The sequence below is a fragment of the Tiliqua scincoides genome, chromosome 1 (assembly GCF_035046505.1).
Source record: "Tiliqua scincoides isolate rTilSci1 chromosome 1, rTilSci1.hap2, whole genome shotgun sequence".
Lineage (NCBI taxonomy): Eukaryota > Metazoa > Chordata > Lepidosauria > Squamata > Scincidae > Tiliqua > Tiliqua scincoides.
In genome coordinates this window covers 248,654,347-248,670,876 of record NC_089821.1, presented here as the reverse complement: position 1 = coordinate 248,670,876, position 16,530 = coordinate 248,654,347, and the positions used below count along the sequence as shown (strand labels likewise).

Sequence of the window (16,530 nt, the reverse complement as noted above, 5' to 3'; positions counted from 1 at the left end):
GTAGACCACAGCTGCGATACAAGGACATCTGCAAGAGGGATCTGAAGGCCTTAGGAGTGGACCTCAACAAGTGGGAAACCCTGGCCTCTGAGCGGTCCGCTTGGAGGCAGGCTGTGCAACATGGCCTTTCCCAGTTTGAAGAGACACTTGGCCAACAGTCTGAGGCTAAGAGGCAAAGAAGGAAGGCCCATAGCCAGGGAGACAGGCCAGGGACAGACTGCACTTGCTCCCAGTGTGGAAGGGATTGTCACTCCCGAATCGGCCTTTTCAGGCACACTAGACGCTGTTCCAGAACCACCTTTCAGAGCGCGATACCAAAGTCTTTCGAGACTGAAGGTTGCCAACTACTATTTATTTCATACACTTTGTGTCTATGGTGCTTTGTAGAGTTAAACAAATTCAAAAGACAGCTCTTGTCCTGAAGAGCTTACAATCAAAATTAAAACAGTGATGAGATGAAGGGAGGACTCTAACAGCCCAAGCCTATGCATGTCTACTCAGAAGTAAGTTCCATTGTGTTCAATGAGGCTTGCTCCCAACTATGGGCCCAATCCTATCCAGTTTGCCAGTGCTGGTGCTGCTGTGCCTATAGGATATCACTGCTTCCTGGGTTGGGGAGACAGTCTTGGAGGCCTCCTCAAGGTATGGGAACATTTGTTCCCTTACCTTGGGACTGCATTGCTGTTGCCCCAGTGCTGGAAATTTGGATATGATTGGGCCCTAAGCATGCATAAGATTTTATGTTATTATTTTATGTTAAAAATGTACATCCTGCTTTATTTTACAAAGCAACTAAGAGCGCAATCCTAACCCCCTTATGTCAGTGCTTTCCAGCACTAGCATAGCGGTGCCAATGGGACGTGTGCTGCATCCTGCAGTTGGGTGTCACTCACGGAGGCCTCCTCAAAGTAAGGGAATGTTTGTTCCCTGACCTCAGAGCTGCATTGCCCTGATGTCAGTGCTGGAAAGCACTGACATAAGGGATTAGGATTGCGCCCTAACAAACATAACAACCATCAGAATTTCACAATACAAACTGAGAAATTCATAACAGAACAGAGAATAACTAATCAACTATGTACTTCTAGCGGCAGGAATACAAACCCTACATTAGTAAGCAAAAACAGGGAATGACTCACACAGGAGAGCAAGAAAACACTAACTCCAAAATCTTCTGAAGGGATGCAGTGTTGGAGCCAGGTGGGTGTCCCTAGGGAGGAAATTCTGTAGGATTGGCACCCCTTCTGAGAGGCCCTATTCCCAGGGTGACCAGATGACCTCTTTTTCTAGGACATGTCCTCTTTTTTTAGCCTCGTGTCTTGGAAAATAACTTAAATGTTCTCCTTTTCCCTGTGAGCAGTCCCTTGCAGGCAGTGCACAGGCTTCTTGTAATTAATAAATTATATGTATTAATTAAATGTAATATAGTTTTAAATTTAAAATTAAGTAACATGGTGTTTAAATTAACCACATGTGAGTGTTTTTAGCTTTTATTTTGTCATGTCCTACATTTTTCCTGGATGTCCTATATTTTGGGGGACCTTATCCTCTTTTGCAGTTATGACATCTGATCACCCTGCCTATTCCTAGCAGAGACTCATCAAATACCAGTCAATGGAGGACATGAAGCAGGGTCTCAGAAATATGAAGCACAAGAGAGGATACACAAAGGAGAAGGTAGTCTATAAACCAGTTTCCAAATCAGGGCTTTAAAGGTAACCAACTTGAAAGGAGCCCAGAAATGAACAAGCATGTGATTTTGATCAAACAATACCAGAGTGACATGTTCCAGTCACAAAGACTCTGCCAGCAATCTGGCAGTAGCAGATTATAGCAGTTGATGTTTTGGAGGCAATGCCACATAAAGCAATGCCACATACCGTAGATACTCGCCTATAAGTCCATCCCACAGATGCCAAGGGCAGGTTTTGAGCCAACAATCATGGAATTTTCTATGACCCTCTGACAAGTCGGGGGTTAAACTTAGGGGGGGTGTCTGACTATAGTTTTGTCTGATTTTACTTGAAGCCATATCCTGAAAAATAACCCACCACTAATTGTTACCTAAGAACTGTAGTCTCTAATTTATTAAAAACAGTAAAAGATCATAAGATACATTTTTATTCTTTTAAAATTCTGGTCTTTATCACCTTTTTGTAAGCACTATCAGAGTAAGTGCACTGTAAACAACATACCAGTAAAACAGTGGTTCCCAACCCAGTATTCATGTACTCCCAGGGAAACTCAACAGGACCTTTAGGGGTACTTGAAAAAGAATGGAATAATGGTAGAAAAAGGCAGGTCATGCTCCAGAATGCTTTGCAAGACAGGAATGCCTTGCAAGGACCAGCAAGGCAGGAAGGGAGGTAGCTAGTTGGCTATGAAAGCTCTACCAATAGTTAGTTTTTGATCATCAATTCATGTATGAAGCGGTGATTGAAAACCAGCACAGTAAAAAAGCTGAAACATAATATGGAAAGTGATCAGTCACCTAGAATTTCTCAGCACACTTCTGGTGCAAAACAGTGCAAAGGTAGAGTCTTCTGTTCTTCAAACAGATAAAAAGAGAAAACACTGTGATAACTACATGAAGTCTGGGTTTTCATATAGAGGAGATGAGGGCTTGTATTATTGCAAACATTTTGCTAATACGAAGGATACAATTTATAGAAATGGGTTGCCAAAGGATATGCAAGTGAAAAAGGTTGGAAACCACTACAGGAGAACCAGGAATCAAATCCACCTTTAAGGTGTCTGGTGTGTTAAGCAGAAGCTCTAAGTACAACCGTATGGCGAAGTTGGAGTGTCCTCTCCAATGCGCGAAGCCTGGGTAGAGAAGGCATGGAGGATAGGCTGTTACCCATGCAGCAAATCCCCCCTCTCCACGTCGCTGGAATGGTCCAATGGAAAGGCAGAAGCTAATACGGTTGGTTCCAGCGGCGCCGCAGGAGTTGCCAGAACGTGACTGTGTTCAGCCATGAACTGCCTCAGGGACTCCGGCTCCTGATTTTGCCTCGAGGTTGACTCCTGAAGCCTTTTCCACAACTGGATATAGCCACAAGGCAGTGGAGGTTTGGGATCAGAGTTTTCCTTCTCCTAGATGAGCTGCCTTCCCCCCTCCCAACCCGGATCCTCCGTTTCACTCACACATCACTCTTCCAATTTCCAAGTACCCACAATGCCCTTCCCTCCCGCACCTTCCGTTTCACTCACACATCACTCTTCCAATTTCCAGCCTATCCTCCATGCCTTCTCTACCCAGGCTTCGCGCACTGGAGAGGACACTCCAACTTCGCCATACAGTGTCGACACAACACGGGAAGCAGCGGTTTACCAGTTATAAGTCTTCGCTCGATTGGTGTAGAGCGTGACGCCAGGGGCTGCTTCCGACGGTGGGAGAGATCATTGCATCTCATTGGGCAGCTACCGCCCGCCTTAAGCTGGGCAGTCCCCAGTCAGTAAGGTGCTGCCTCGCCACGGTCCGTTAACCTCACGGGGTGCGTGGGGTTTAGGGTGAAAACCGACAAGCGGATCGACAACTCTGCACCACGCAACAGAAAACAGAAAACTCCTGCCCTAAAGCTGGGCACCTGGAACGTTAGGACAATGACACCTGGCTTCTCTGATGACCTGCAAGAAATAGACGACGCACGCAAAACAGCTGTCATCGACATGGAGCTGAGCAGACTGCAGATGGACATCGTCGCGCTTCAAGAGACGAGGCTTCCAGATTCCGGATCTGTCAAGGAGAGAAATTTCTCATTTTTCTGGCAGGGAAAACCACCAAACGAAACCAGGGAACATGGTGTTGGCTTTGCAGTCAGAAATTCCCTGCTGAAGTCCATCATCCCACCTACTGTGGGAAGTGAAAGAATTTTGTCCCTGCAGCTTCAGTCATCAGCAGGACCTGTCACTCTCATCAGTGCTTATGCACCAACTTTGTCATCTCCAGCAGAAGCCAAAGACAAATTCTATGATGACCTGGCCACCACTTTCAAGAAGATCCCCGTAAAAGAGCCATTGTTCATCCTCGGCGATTTCAATGCTAGAGTTGGTGCTGATAACAGTTCGTGGCCCACTTGCTTAGGTCAGTTCGGCATTGGGAAGATGAACGAGAATGGCCAACGCCTGCTAGAGTTTTGCTGTCATCATGGTCTCTGTGTCAGCAATACGTTCTTCAACACGAAGCCCCAACATAGAGTCTCTTGGAGACACTCAAGATCAAAGCACTGGCACCAGCTCAACCTGATTCTCACCAGATGCTCCAGCCTTCCCAGCACCAAGATCACACGCAGCTATCAGAGTGCTGCCTGTGACACTGACCACTCGCTGGTGTGCAGCAGAGTGAAACTGCAAACAAAGCGACTGTATCACACAAAAAAAGAAGGAAGACCTCGCATTGATACCAGCAAGACCTGGGATCAGAGAAAAGTGGAGGAATTTGCACGAGCACTTGAGGAATCTCTTCCAGGCCTGGTCAATGCAAACGCATCCAACAGATGGGAACATTTCAAGAATGCAGTTTACAACACCACCATGTCCATATTTGGCAAGAAGACCAACAAGATGGCAGACTGGTTTGAAGCCCACTCTGAGGAGTTGACACCAGTCATTGAGGAAAAGAGGAGAGCTCAAGCAGCACACAAGGCCTGTCCCAGAGAGTGCAACCTGCAGGTCCTCCGAGCTGCTCGCAGCAAAGTCCAGCAGACTGCCAGGAGACGTGCTAACGACTACTGGCTTCAGCTCTGCTCCCAGATACAGGTAGCAGCTGACACAGGCAACATCAAGGGGATGTATGACGGTATCAAGCAGGCCCTAGGTCCAACACAGAAGAAAATTGCCCCTCTGAAGTCTGCCACAGGCGAGGTCATCCAGGATCGGGTGCAGCAGATGGAATGCTGGGTGCAGCACTACTCTGAGCTATATTCCAGAGAAAATGTAGTCACCGAAGAAGCGCTGAACAACATTGAGTGCCTGCCTTTGCTGGAGGAGCTTGACAGTGAACCAACCCTAGAAGAACTTCATGTGGCCCTGGACTCCCTTGCCTTTGGCAAGGCACCTGGAAAAGACAGCATCCCTGCTGAAGTTGTAAAGTGCTGCAAAGAGATCATCGCTACTGAGCTGCATGAAATCCTGTCTCTGCTGGAAAGAAGGTGAAGTACCTCAAGACATGAGGGATGCAAACATCATCACGCTGTACAAGAACAAAGGTGACAGGGGTGACTGCAACAACTACTGTGGCATCTCTCTCCTTAGTGTTGTAGGAAAGTTGTTTGCCCGAGTTGCACTAAAGAGGCTCCAGGTACTTGCAGAGAGCGTTTATCCAGAATCACAGTGCAGATTCCGAGCCAGCAGGACCACCACTGATATGGTATTCTCCCTTAAGAACATAAGAACAGCCCCACTGGATCAGGCCATAGGCCCATCTAGTCCAGCTTCCTGTATCTCACAGCGGCCCACAGCGGCCTCCCTTAGACAACTGCAGGAGAAATGGAGGGAACAACGACAGCCACTCTTTATAGCCTTCATAGATCTCACGAAGGCTTTCGACCTGGTCAGCAGGGACGGCCTCTTCAAGATTCTCCCCAAGATCGGATGTCCACCCAGGCTCCTCAGCATCATCAGTTCCTTCCACAAGGACATGAAGGGCACTGTTGTCTTTGATGGCTCCACATCAGACCCCTTTGACATCCGAAGCCGTGTGAAGCAGGGCTGTGTTCTTGCGCCAACCTTGTTTGGGATTTTCTTCGCTGTCCTGCTGAAGCATGCCTTTGGAACTGCAACAGAAGGCATCTATCTCCGGACCAGATCAGACGGAAAGCTCTTCAACCTCTCCAGACTGAGAGCAAAGTCCAAAGTTCAGCTGAAATGTCTGCGTGACTTCCTCTTTGCTGATGATGCAGCTGTCACTACCCACTCTGCCAAAGATCTCCAGCAGCTCATGGATCGTTTTAGCAAGGCCTGCCAAGATTTTGGACTGACGATCAGCCTGAAGAAAACACAGGTCATGGTTCAGGATGTGGACACACCTCCCTGCATTACAATCTCTGTGCATGAACTGGAGGTTGTCCATGACTTTGTGTACCTTGGCTCAACGATCTCCGACACTCTTTCTCTCGATACTGAGCTAAACAAATGCATCAGTAAAGCAGCTACCACGTTTTCCAGACTCACAAAAAGAGTCTGGTCCAACAAGAAGCTGACAGAACATACCAAGATCCAGGTCTGCAGAGCTTGCGTCCTGAGTACACTTCTGTACTGCAGCGAGTCATGGACTCTCCGCTCACAACAGGAGAGGAAAAGGAACGCTTTCCACATGCGCTGCCTCCGACGCATTCTCGGCATCACCTGGCAGGACAAAGTTCCTAACAACACAGTCCTGGAACGTGCTGGAATCCCTAGCATGTATGCACTGCTGAAACAGAGACACCTGCATTGGCTCGGTCACGTTGTGAGAATGGATGATGGCCTGATCCCAAAGGATCTCCTGTATGGTGAACTCGTGCAAGGAAAGCGCCCTACAGGTAGACCACAGCTGCGATACAAGGACATCTGCAAGAGGGATCTGAAGGCCTTAGGGATGGGCCTCAACAGGTGGGAAACCCTGGCCTCTTAGCGGCCCGCTTGGAGGCAGGCTGTGCAGCATGGCCTTTCCCAGTTTGAAGAGAACTTTGCCAGCAGTCTGAGGCAAAGAGGCAACGAAGGAAGGCCCATAGCCAGGGAGACAGACCAGGGACAGACTGCACTTGCTCCCAGTGTGGAAGGGATTGTCACTCCCGGATTGGCCTTTTCAGCCACACTAGACGCTGTGCCAGAACCACTTTTCAGAGTGCGATACCATAGTCTTTCGAGACTGAAGGTTGCCAATACAGATACTACGTACAACATACAACCCGTAACACATAACTGGAAGTATGCAATTCAATTCACAGCAGAGAGATGCAGCTGCATATATTTGCAACCCTTTTTACTCAGAAGTAGACCCACTGCTTTCCATGGGTGTTATTCTTAAGTAAGGGTGCATTGAACTGTAGCCTGCTTCAAATGGAAAGGAGGATTCCCATCCTGGTGTTTCAAAAAACAGACCTGCTTTGCAGGTTGCAGCAGAAGGAAGGACAATAAAAGGTTAACAAATTGCTTCTAAGGAGCTGCCTGCTGCTTGAGAAACTAAACTTTTCAGAGTTGAAAGGCTTTGCCCTCTGATTGACCTGGAGATAAGGCAAAGTGAGAATTTGAGCTTGATTACTTGGCAAAAATTTCACATACTATAGGGGAGTATCTAGTCAAGTAAGTCGTCAAGTAAGTCAAGTCTGGAGGTTTTCAAGGCAGGAAAGACTGCAGGCAGGCTTGAAGTTGCTTGGAAAGAGTGCAGCTGGTTAAAGGTGCTCCTCTTTGCTGCTGCTACCTGAGCCTCTCAAAGCCCCTTTCAATTTTAGAGCACCCCAACCTGTAGATCCAAGTTTTCAGGGGAAGTACAACCCCATCCAAAACAGGATGTACAGCCTGACCCAGGCTGACTTCTTCTGGATCAGGCAGTCCACAAACCAACAGTACTTTCACCTGATCCCAATTCCATTTTCAATCTTCCTCCCTGCAGTCCCTATCAGCCATTCAGGCTTGCACAGCCTCTCTGGAATCTCCTGGAAAAGAGTATTTTGAATGCAGTCTTTTCAGTGTAAGGAAAACGAACCTTATGCAATCTTACCTCTCATATGTGTCCCCTCTTTGAGACATACTACACAGTGTTATCTAATTTAAAAGCTTTTCCGCCTTCCCCTGGTGGCCTGGAAAGTCACACCAGTACCCCACCTTCAGCCTCCTTCTCGACACTCTGACAGCAAGAGAAACTTTGCCAAATGTGGTAAGTACTTCTAGATGTTTCACATTTCAGAGGTTTGCCGTAGCAGGGAGCTGAAAGATGCTTTAAGTTAACCCAAGACTGTGGGCAGGCCTAGCAGAGTGTTTCACTTTTGTCCCTTTTAAACAGTCAGTCCTTGGGCTGTATCTCATACTTCTTTTGAAATTCCCCCAGTTTCAAAAGGGATGTGCCACCTGGCACTGAATGTTGGTGTTTGAGTTACCTATCTTGGGTAGGTAGAATGAGTTTTGTGGGTCTTTGGATCCTGGTCAATGTTCTTCTGTGTGTGCATTGTGTGAGTTTGTGCACAGTGCAGCTCAGTGCCATATTTCAGCACAATCATTCTGGAAAGGGTGTTGCCATGCTGAGAAGCTGTAGTAAGCAAGCACACATTAAAGACATGCACACAGCTAACATTTATTAAAGGGGGAAAGTGCTACTTATGTGAACTAAAGCGTAATTTATAATACTGATGCCCTAAGGGGTGTTCTAGTAATCAGTTGACTTAATTGTGGTGACTGGCTGAACATCCCTAACTCGATAATTGTCAAGAGAAGTTGCCTTGAGCAACAGAAAGGTAACAACAAACCATTCATTCTCCAGCAATTGTACCAGTGGGTGGAGAGGAAGAGATTTGCTAGCTTTATAAGTCTGAAATTACTATTTCAATGAAGAGGGGGGGGGGGGAAACTGTGGCAGAAGGACTATCCACTTGATAGTCTTTTGCATCTAACCACCAACAGGTAGTTCAAAATTAGCTTGTAGTGGTAGACATTTGAAGAGCAGGCATAAAATGTTATACAGTTTGTAGGATGAGGTGGCAAAGATAGATTTTGTGAGTGTGCACATAATCTGGTTCTGTGTCATAGCTTGGGCCTGAAGAAGGCATGCAATTGCTATGAGATCAATGAGAATTTTAATGAATGACATTGGATTTCTTGCTCTGTTTCTGTGATTCGCATGAGCCTGAGTTGGGCTTCTCCACAGAGGGCTGAAATGATACCGGGGGGTGGGGGGGGGTCAAGGCCTCCATTCACCTGCTATGGAGCAAAACTGCTCAGACAAGGAAGGGAGGAGGGCATTCAAATGAACCACTGTAGCCCTGGAGCAGAAGACTTGGTTCCAGCATCCCTCCCTCCCTCCAAGCTGACAATGCAAGGAGTGAAGTAATCTGTGTCCAAAAAAGGTCTGCTTGCAGATGAGAAGGAGTTCTGTCCAAAATGACTACCCCTCTTCTTCCCACTCCTCTGCTCACTTGTGGCTAGATTGTCTGTACCTCTCAGACAATGTAAAAGGACCTTCAGAGCTGATGTAACTGAACCAAGGAATCCATGCCAAGGCATCTGATGTAAATTGAAAATCGAACTTTTCTGAACGATGATGCTATCGTGGTCAGATGAAGAATTTTTAGGCTTGTGGTATGTGATGATCTGTGTGTGACTTGCTTGTGACACAGCAGGCCTAAAAGGGATGCTATTAAAGTAATCATTTGTGCCCTGTCATCTCAAAGCAGCTAGGAGTTATAACCCTCCCATCTAAATAGCACCAGGTTGGCCTTGTCTGCCTTGCAGGAGGTCAGAAGAAGAGTCAGACCTGGTGGAAATGAATAGTAACGTTCTTGGGGTATACACAGGGAGAAGAATGCATAGGTCAGCAGAATCATTCTGCTTAATAGCAATCAGGAGAGATAACATCTGCACCAATGGAGCCAGGGAAGGCATGTTTTATGTGGGAGGTGGAATCACTTGGTATTGATCACTGCAAGCTTAGATGCTTTAGGATGGAAGTCCTATATTGTATATAATTTTCTAGGATCTTTTTTTCTTTGCTGCTCTCATCACTTCTCCAAAAATACCCACTTACAGTTTTCTTTGCAAGCCATTCCAGCTCCTGAAAACCAATGGATCTTAGTTCCTGAGCTCAGATGTGCTTTGTTCAAGCTCTGTGCTCCATTGGAGTGAGTCCTACTGTCTGCCCCCAATGGTATAAAAAAGCACCAGCAGCAGCTTTCCCAACTCCCCCTGGCCCCAAGTCTCCCTAGGCAGCTAGCCTAAAATAAATAGTGCTTAGTGGTTGACATAGATCTGCACTGAGCCACTCATATAGCTAAGACAGAAACTCCATCTAGTCAATAAATGCAGAGGGCTGCAAAGAGGATTCACTTCCTCACCCCCTTGTGATTTTGATTGGTCAGTTTTCTCTCATTTTTCCATGTAACTTCATTGGCTGCTGAATCTGCATCCATCCAGAATGTGTCACTTGGAGTGCCCAAGCCAGTCACCCCATCTATTCTCCATAGGATAGATGCATCTCCTGGTGCTTTCAAAAGTATTTGTAGTTCAAATCTGGAGCCTCACAGTAAGATCCCCAAAGCCTCATAAGAGGAAACATCCTATGCTCTTATTGCACCATGTCCTTCACACTTTTGTTTTGAAGTTGGAGTAGAAAAAAGAATATCAGCGTCTTTCATACTTCAGCATTTCAACAGGATGCCGCCACACGTTCCTTTCTCTGTTGTGTGCCTGCCCTTTTCTCTCTCTGCCACAGTTACATGATAGGGGCTATCTGAAAATAAGTGCTATGCTAAAATAGGCTGTCAAAAGAGATTTAACATGGACAGGTTGGCTCAAATTAACGGTAGCCTTGAAACAAAATCTGCAGTCTCAGAGTCCAAAAGGTTAAAATTATTGTTGAAGGAAAAAAAAAGTTAGAACCAGTGAACCCTCTCACTTGAATTTTACAAGGAGCTGAAAGCCAGTATCAACATTTTGAGGTCAAGTTTAGAATTCTTATTTATGCTTTTCTCCTAGAGAAAAACCATATTTGGTTTTGTTCAGTTTAGTTCTAGTTTTACAAGAACTGTACAAGAACAAAGGCACTGTACAAGAACAAAGGCGACAGGGGTGACTGCAACAACTACCGCGGCATCTCTCTCCTTAGCGTAGTAGGAAAGCTGTTTGCCCGAGTTGCACTAAACAGGCTCCAGGTGCTTGCAGAGAGTGTCTATCCAGAATCGCAGTGCAGATTCTGAGCCACCAGGTCCACCACTGATATGGTATTCTCCCTTAGACAACTGCAGGAGAAATGCAGGGAACAACAACAGCCACTCTTTATAGCCTTCATAGATCTCACGAAGGCTTTCGACTTGGTCAGCAGGGACGGCCTCCAAGATTCTCCCCAAGATTGGATGTCCACCCAGGCTCCTCAGCATCATCGGATCTTTCCACAAGGACATGAAAGGCACTGTTGTCTTCGATGGCTCCACATCAGACCCCTTTGACATCTGAAACGGAGTGAAGCAGGGCTGTGTTCTTGCACCTACCTTGTTTGGGATTTTCTTCACTGTCCTGCTGAAGCATGCCTTTGGAACTGCAACAGAAGGCATCTATCTCCGGACCAGATCAGACGGAAAGCTCTTCAACCTCTCCAGACTGAGAGCAAAGTCCAAAGTTCAGCTGAAATGTCTGCGTGACTTCCTCTTTGCCGACGATGCAGCTGTCACTACCCACTCTGCCAAAGATCTCCAGCAGCTCATGGATCATTTTAGCAAGGCCTGCCAAGATTTTGGACTGACGATCAGCCTGAAGAAAACACAGGTCATGGTTCAGGATGTGGACACACCTCCCTGCATTACAATCTCTGCACATGAACTGGAGGTTGTCCATGACTTTGTGTACCTTGGCTCAACGATCTCCGACACTCTTTCTCTCGATAGCGAGCTAAACAATCGCATCGGTAAAGCAGCTACCACGTTTTCCAGACTCACAAAGAGAGTCTGGTCCAACAAGAAGCTGATGGAACATACCAAGATCCAGGTCTACAGAGCTTGCGTCCTGAGTACACTTCTGTACTGCAGCGAATCATGGACTCTTCGCTCACAACAGGAGAGGAATCTGAACACATTCCACATGCGCTGCCTCCAACGCATCCTTGGCATCACCTGGCAGGACAAAGTTCCAAACAACACAGTCCTGGAACGAGCTGGAATCCCTAGCATGTATGCACTGCTGAAACAGAGACGCCTGCGTTGGCTCGGTCATGTTGTGAGAATGGATGATGGCCTGATCCCTAAGGATCTCCTCTATGGAGAACTCGTGCAAGGAAAGCGCCCTACAGGTACACCACAGCTGCAATACAAGGACATCTGCAAGAGGGATCTGAAGGCCTTAGGAGTGGACCTCAACAGGTGGGAAACCCTGGCCTCTTAGCGGCCCGCTTGGAGGCAGGCTGTGCAGCATGGCCTTTCCCAGTTTGAAGAGACACTTGACCAACAGTCTGAGGCAAAGAGGCAAAGAAGGAAGGCCATTGAAAGTGGAAGCAAGTCAAACTAGACAGTACTGGGCTACATGGACCAATGGTCCAAAGGAGAATTGTATGTCCTCTTTTTCAAACTTTGAGAGTGTCACCAGAGTGAAAGGACTAATGGTTCCTGCCATATGTACTATCAAGCCTACTCTGTAACAACTATAGATACTTTAAAACCACCTGAAGAGCTCCAGTTGAAATTACAGCAATTAGCTACTAGATCTACATCACAGCTACACATGACACTTCTAATTAAAGGTGTATACTAGATGCCAACTCCTCAGTTCTCCAGTTAGTTTCATGGATGGATCTGGGGAACAAAAGGAGACTTTGCATGAAGTGATGGCAAGGTAAGAGCATGCAGATGAAATCTGAGGATAACACCAAGTTAGGAAGCACTGGGAGAGTCATGACATCCCTTAAAATAGGAGCCAGTGCTGCCTTTTGTATATCTTCCAAATCTTTTCTTTATAAATAATGGAGGAGCACAGACAGACAGAAAGACAGACAGGAGTCAGTGCACTCTGGAAATGCACTCGTCACAGTGTTGTCAGACATGCAGTCTCTCCAGAACTGAGCTCAAGGGGAAAGCAGTTTATTAGTTTGCTGCAGTAGATGGCTGGGCATGATGCTGACTAACTGAGAATGTGTGATGTCACAAGCCCTTTTTCCCCCTCTCCCCAGAGCTGTTTTTCAGCTTTAAAAAGCCTTGTTGGGTTTGGTTTTGTTTTTTAAAAAAAGGTTCCAAATGATATTTTAAATATTTTAATACACAGGTAGTGATATAGATAATGAGGAAGACAGGCCAAACATAGCTTCCAAAGCTGAAGAGGGGAAAAAAAGGTTTTCACATTTTTATACCACCCTTCCTCCAAGGAGCTATATTGTTCCCCCTTTTGCTCTCACAACAACTCTGTGAGGTAGGTCAGATTTAGGTATGCATGTTGTCATGGGCTGTGTCAGGGGTCAGTGCGTCAGTCACCACCAGAGGGCTCACGTGCCACTGATGGCCCATGTGGCTGCAGTCCATCAGGTGAAGGAAGTTGATCTCATTCCATGGGACTAAAGTGTACTGGCTCCTTTTATATATGGCACACCACAACAATGCTCAAAAAGCAACGTTTGTGGTGGAATGTCAAAAGACAAATCCTAAGCATGGTGGTGATGCACATGACTGTCTTACCAAAGGCTGAGAGCCAATCCATGCACGCTTTTCCTGGGATTACCCTGAACCAACACAACAACAAACTGCAAACAATCAGACCAATCAAGAAGAATCAAATGCCTTCAAAACAATGCAGGGATTAAAATAAAAAGGCAACAAACATCTGTGTTGGAAAACAAGACGCTCTTTATTCTCAACACAATTCAGGATATATTCTGTCTCAAGGGAAGTGAACTTTATCAAGCAGCTGGGTTTGCTCATTCTCCTGGTACTTAAAGTCTAAAAACTTCCTCTGTTAACATGTTTATATCAAGACAAGTAGACTTGCCCTAACCTACTTCCAAATGGTGACTGGCTGAAATGGTTGTTTCTCCTGTACTGTTCTCTCCTCCTCCACGTTTTTATCCTTGTGCTTCAGTGTTCAGTTAGATCTATTTCTGGCCATTAACACAGAGAATCTGAGAAGATCCAACCGCTTCAGTCATAAAGACCCTGAGGAGGACTGCATCTTGAAATGCAGTGAGAACGAAGGATCTGACTTTTCCTATACAGAACAGATATATCATTTCCATGTATCTATGGGGATGCGCTCTCCACTGCTTTCTTCCTCTCGCTTTTACCCATTTCATGCAGCGGTACAGCTCCGTGTGGTTGAGGGAAGGAATCGGTGAAGGAGTCTTGGAAAATACTTCATCCTTTCACGAAACGAGGATGGGTGCCATAGCACCCGTGCATTCTGCTGTATTGTGGGCTCTTGTGCTTTAGCATAGGAACATCATGCCTAGATCCACTGCAGGTAGATTTTTGCTTTTAATTGATGGAAGACGACAAAAAATAAGTCAGTTCAAAAACAAGCCGCTACCATGATATGAAAACCATCTGGTGATGTGGGTAAGATTTTGCCATCCATCTTCCACAATTAACTCCCATTGAAACTAGTTCCCTTTGTAAGAAGAGGAGCAGTCTTAAAGTATCTTTGAATGATGTCAAATCTGAAATGTTTATGTAGCAACAAGCCTCTGAATAGACTGAGTCTTGGAAATAAGATTCTAACTATGAACCTCTTCATTAGCGCAATTATAAGTAAACTCTTGTCACCGGAATTTCACTACAAGGCAAGGAAGCCTCATGTCATGAATTATTTCCATATGGGCTTATTTAGAAGACTTCATTGTGTGGAAATGGGATCTGCAACAACCCCAAGCTTAAAATGTTTGATTAGCCTCAACACGTTCAATGAATCTTGAAACTATATCATGGTGTTGTAAGGGCAGTGTGTCTCCTACTATAGTTATGGACCAGTGCCATTTCAACGGTCCAGATGGTGCATGGCTTTATTGTCATCATTTCTGATGGCTGGCCAAGGTCATGAGAGAATTTAACTCAGACAGAAATTAGCCTCAATTTCTAGCAGCTGCTGCTAGCTACATTTTTCAGAAGCAAGTACGGGGGGACGGGACTGAACACAAACACATGTTCAATATGTGTGGTCTGGGTATAAGCTTCCCTGGAACCGTGCAAGCTGGATGGCAGAGTCTATGCTGCAAAGTAAAAAAAACCTCAATAGCTAGTACTATGTGTGATAGCTTCTTGTAAATGTACTTTCATCATATATTCAGCCTCTCCATGACTGATATGCACTGCATACAAGAAGTGCATACACTTCTACCATAATGTTCAATAGTTTCACATCCATGGAGAGCAAGGGCTGTGATGTTTGCACATATCCCTTTCTGCTATATTTCCCCAGATCATAGCAGTACTGCAAGTAAACTTGCTTCCGTTTTGTGTGGTATATGGTTGGTTCACCAGGTGTAGTGTCAGACCAAACATGACAGGAGTACATACAGAGTAATGAGACAGCTGGAACCACATCTAGCTGGAATTAGGGGTGTCTCTGGCAGGAGTTTCCATCCTCGCCTCACCCCCCCCCCCTCCAACTCTGGCAGAATTACACAGTAATGCTTTTATATAAATATTGCTTCAGGCTTTCCACTTTCCTAAGCAGTAGGAAGTCCCTTTTATAGATTCTGATTCTTTGTATGGCGACAGTTGTGATAAGCTCTCACAAAAAAAGACATAAGAAATACCAGCAAACAGCGACTGAAAGAGATGCTTTGCTGAGATGAATAAGGACCATTGTCCTTTCACTGCTAAACATAAGAGAACCACCACTTAAAAGGTGCCTCTTTGTCCAGTTAGTAGGTGTAAACTCTATGATGTAACACTCTTTCTTGTAAACTTTTTCTCTTATTAATTATATTGGTGGAACAGATGATTCAGGTTTTGTTTTTCTTGGTTTTTTATTCTGTTGTGTGTTGTGTCCATTAAAAAAAAGCTTTTAAAAATTTTTTAAAAAATTCCTAATCCATGAACTATTTGGATATTATTCTGTATAAAATGTATCATTCTAAAGGGGATGTGTTCAGGACATGTTTGAAGTGTCTCAATCAGTAATCAAGCCACTTGCTAAAGTGAGTGCTTGAACTGGAGTTTTTACTGAGGAACATGAACTGGAATTGACCCCATTTTTTTTTAAAGGCTTGACTTTGTGCTAGTCATCGAACAAGCAGCAGATCCCCCAAATTAGCAACATATCCTTTGAGCCCCAGGAGGCACCCTCTTGCCAGCCAACTGCTACAACATAGACTTGTTAGTCCCTTGCTAGCTATATTAAAAATGAACAAATTGTTTCCTTCAGCTGCTATCTAAGCAGGTGGCATACATTTAGTAGTTAGTAGCCACCAGAAATACAAGGCTAAGAACCCAGCAATCAAGCTATACAGAACCGCAGAAAGAATATGATCTCTTCACTTGATACAACAGAATAGCATTTCCATTATTGTATAATGTTTTTATGCTTCAAAGAGGAGGTGGAGGTGAAGATAGGAAAACATTGAGATTTCCAAGAGTGAATGGTGATGATTTTGTCAGAGGGACAACTGGAAGTGGGAGTGGTACACTCTGCACAGGTATTGATTCCCCTCTTCTGGAGCATCACCAACATCAGTTAGGTGCATGTGATAGTGAAGGCCAAGAGCTTAGACGTGGTTCAAAACCGGCATTGTGTGTGCAGCATTAAACAGCTCTTGTAGATGTGGCCATAGAATGTTTTCACATGTCACAAGAAGAACATTTTTTATTTCAGAAATGCAGTTTAGTGAGCATGGTTCATGGAGCCAGTAACTTGAAACTGAAACAG

At 45.4% G+C, this 16,530-nt stretch overlaps 1 long non-coding RNA gene across 1 annotated transcript in view; it reads right to left on the bottom strand.

Annotated features, from left to right (window-relative positions):
* LOC136636758 (uncharacterized) overlaps positions 1 to 7,820 on the bottom strand; it is a 14,497-nt gene extending 6,677 nt beyond the window's left edge. The window contains exon 1 of the long non-coding RNA XR_010793545.1: positions 7,706 to 7,820. This is a non-coding gene — a long non-coding RNA (uncharacterized lncRNA). The remainder of the gene's footprint in view (positions 1 to 7,705) is intronic.
* Between the last annotated feature and the right edge of the window lie 8,710 nt (positions 7,821 to 16,530).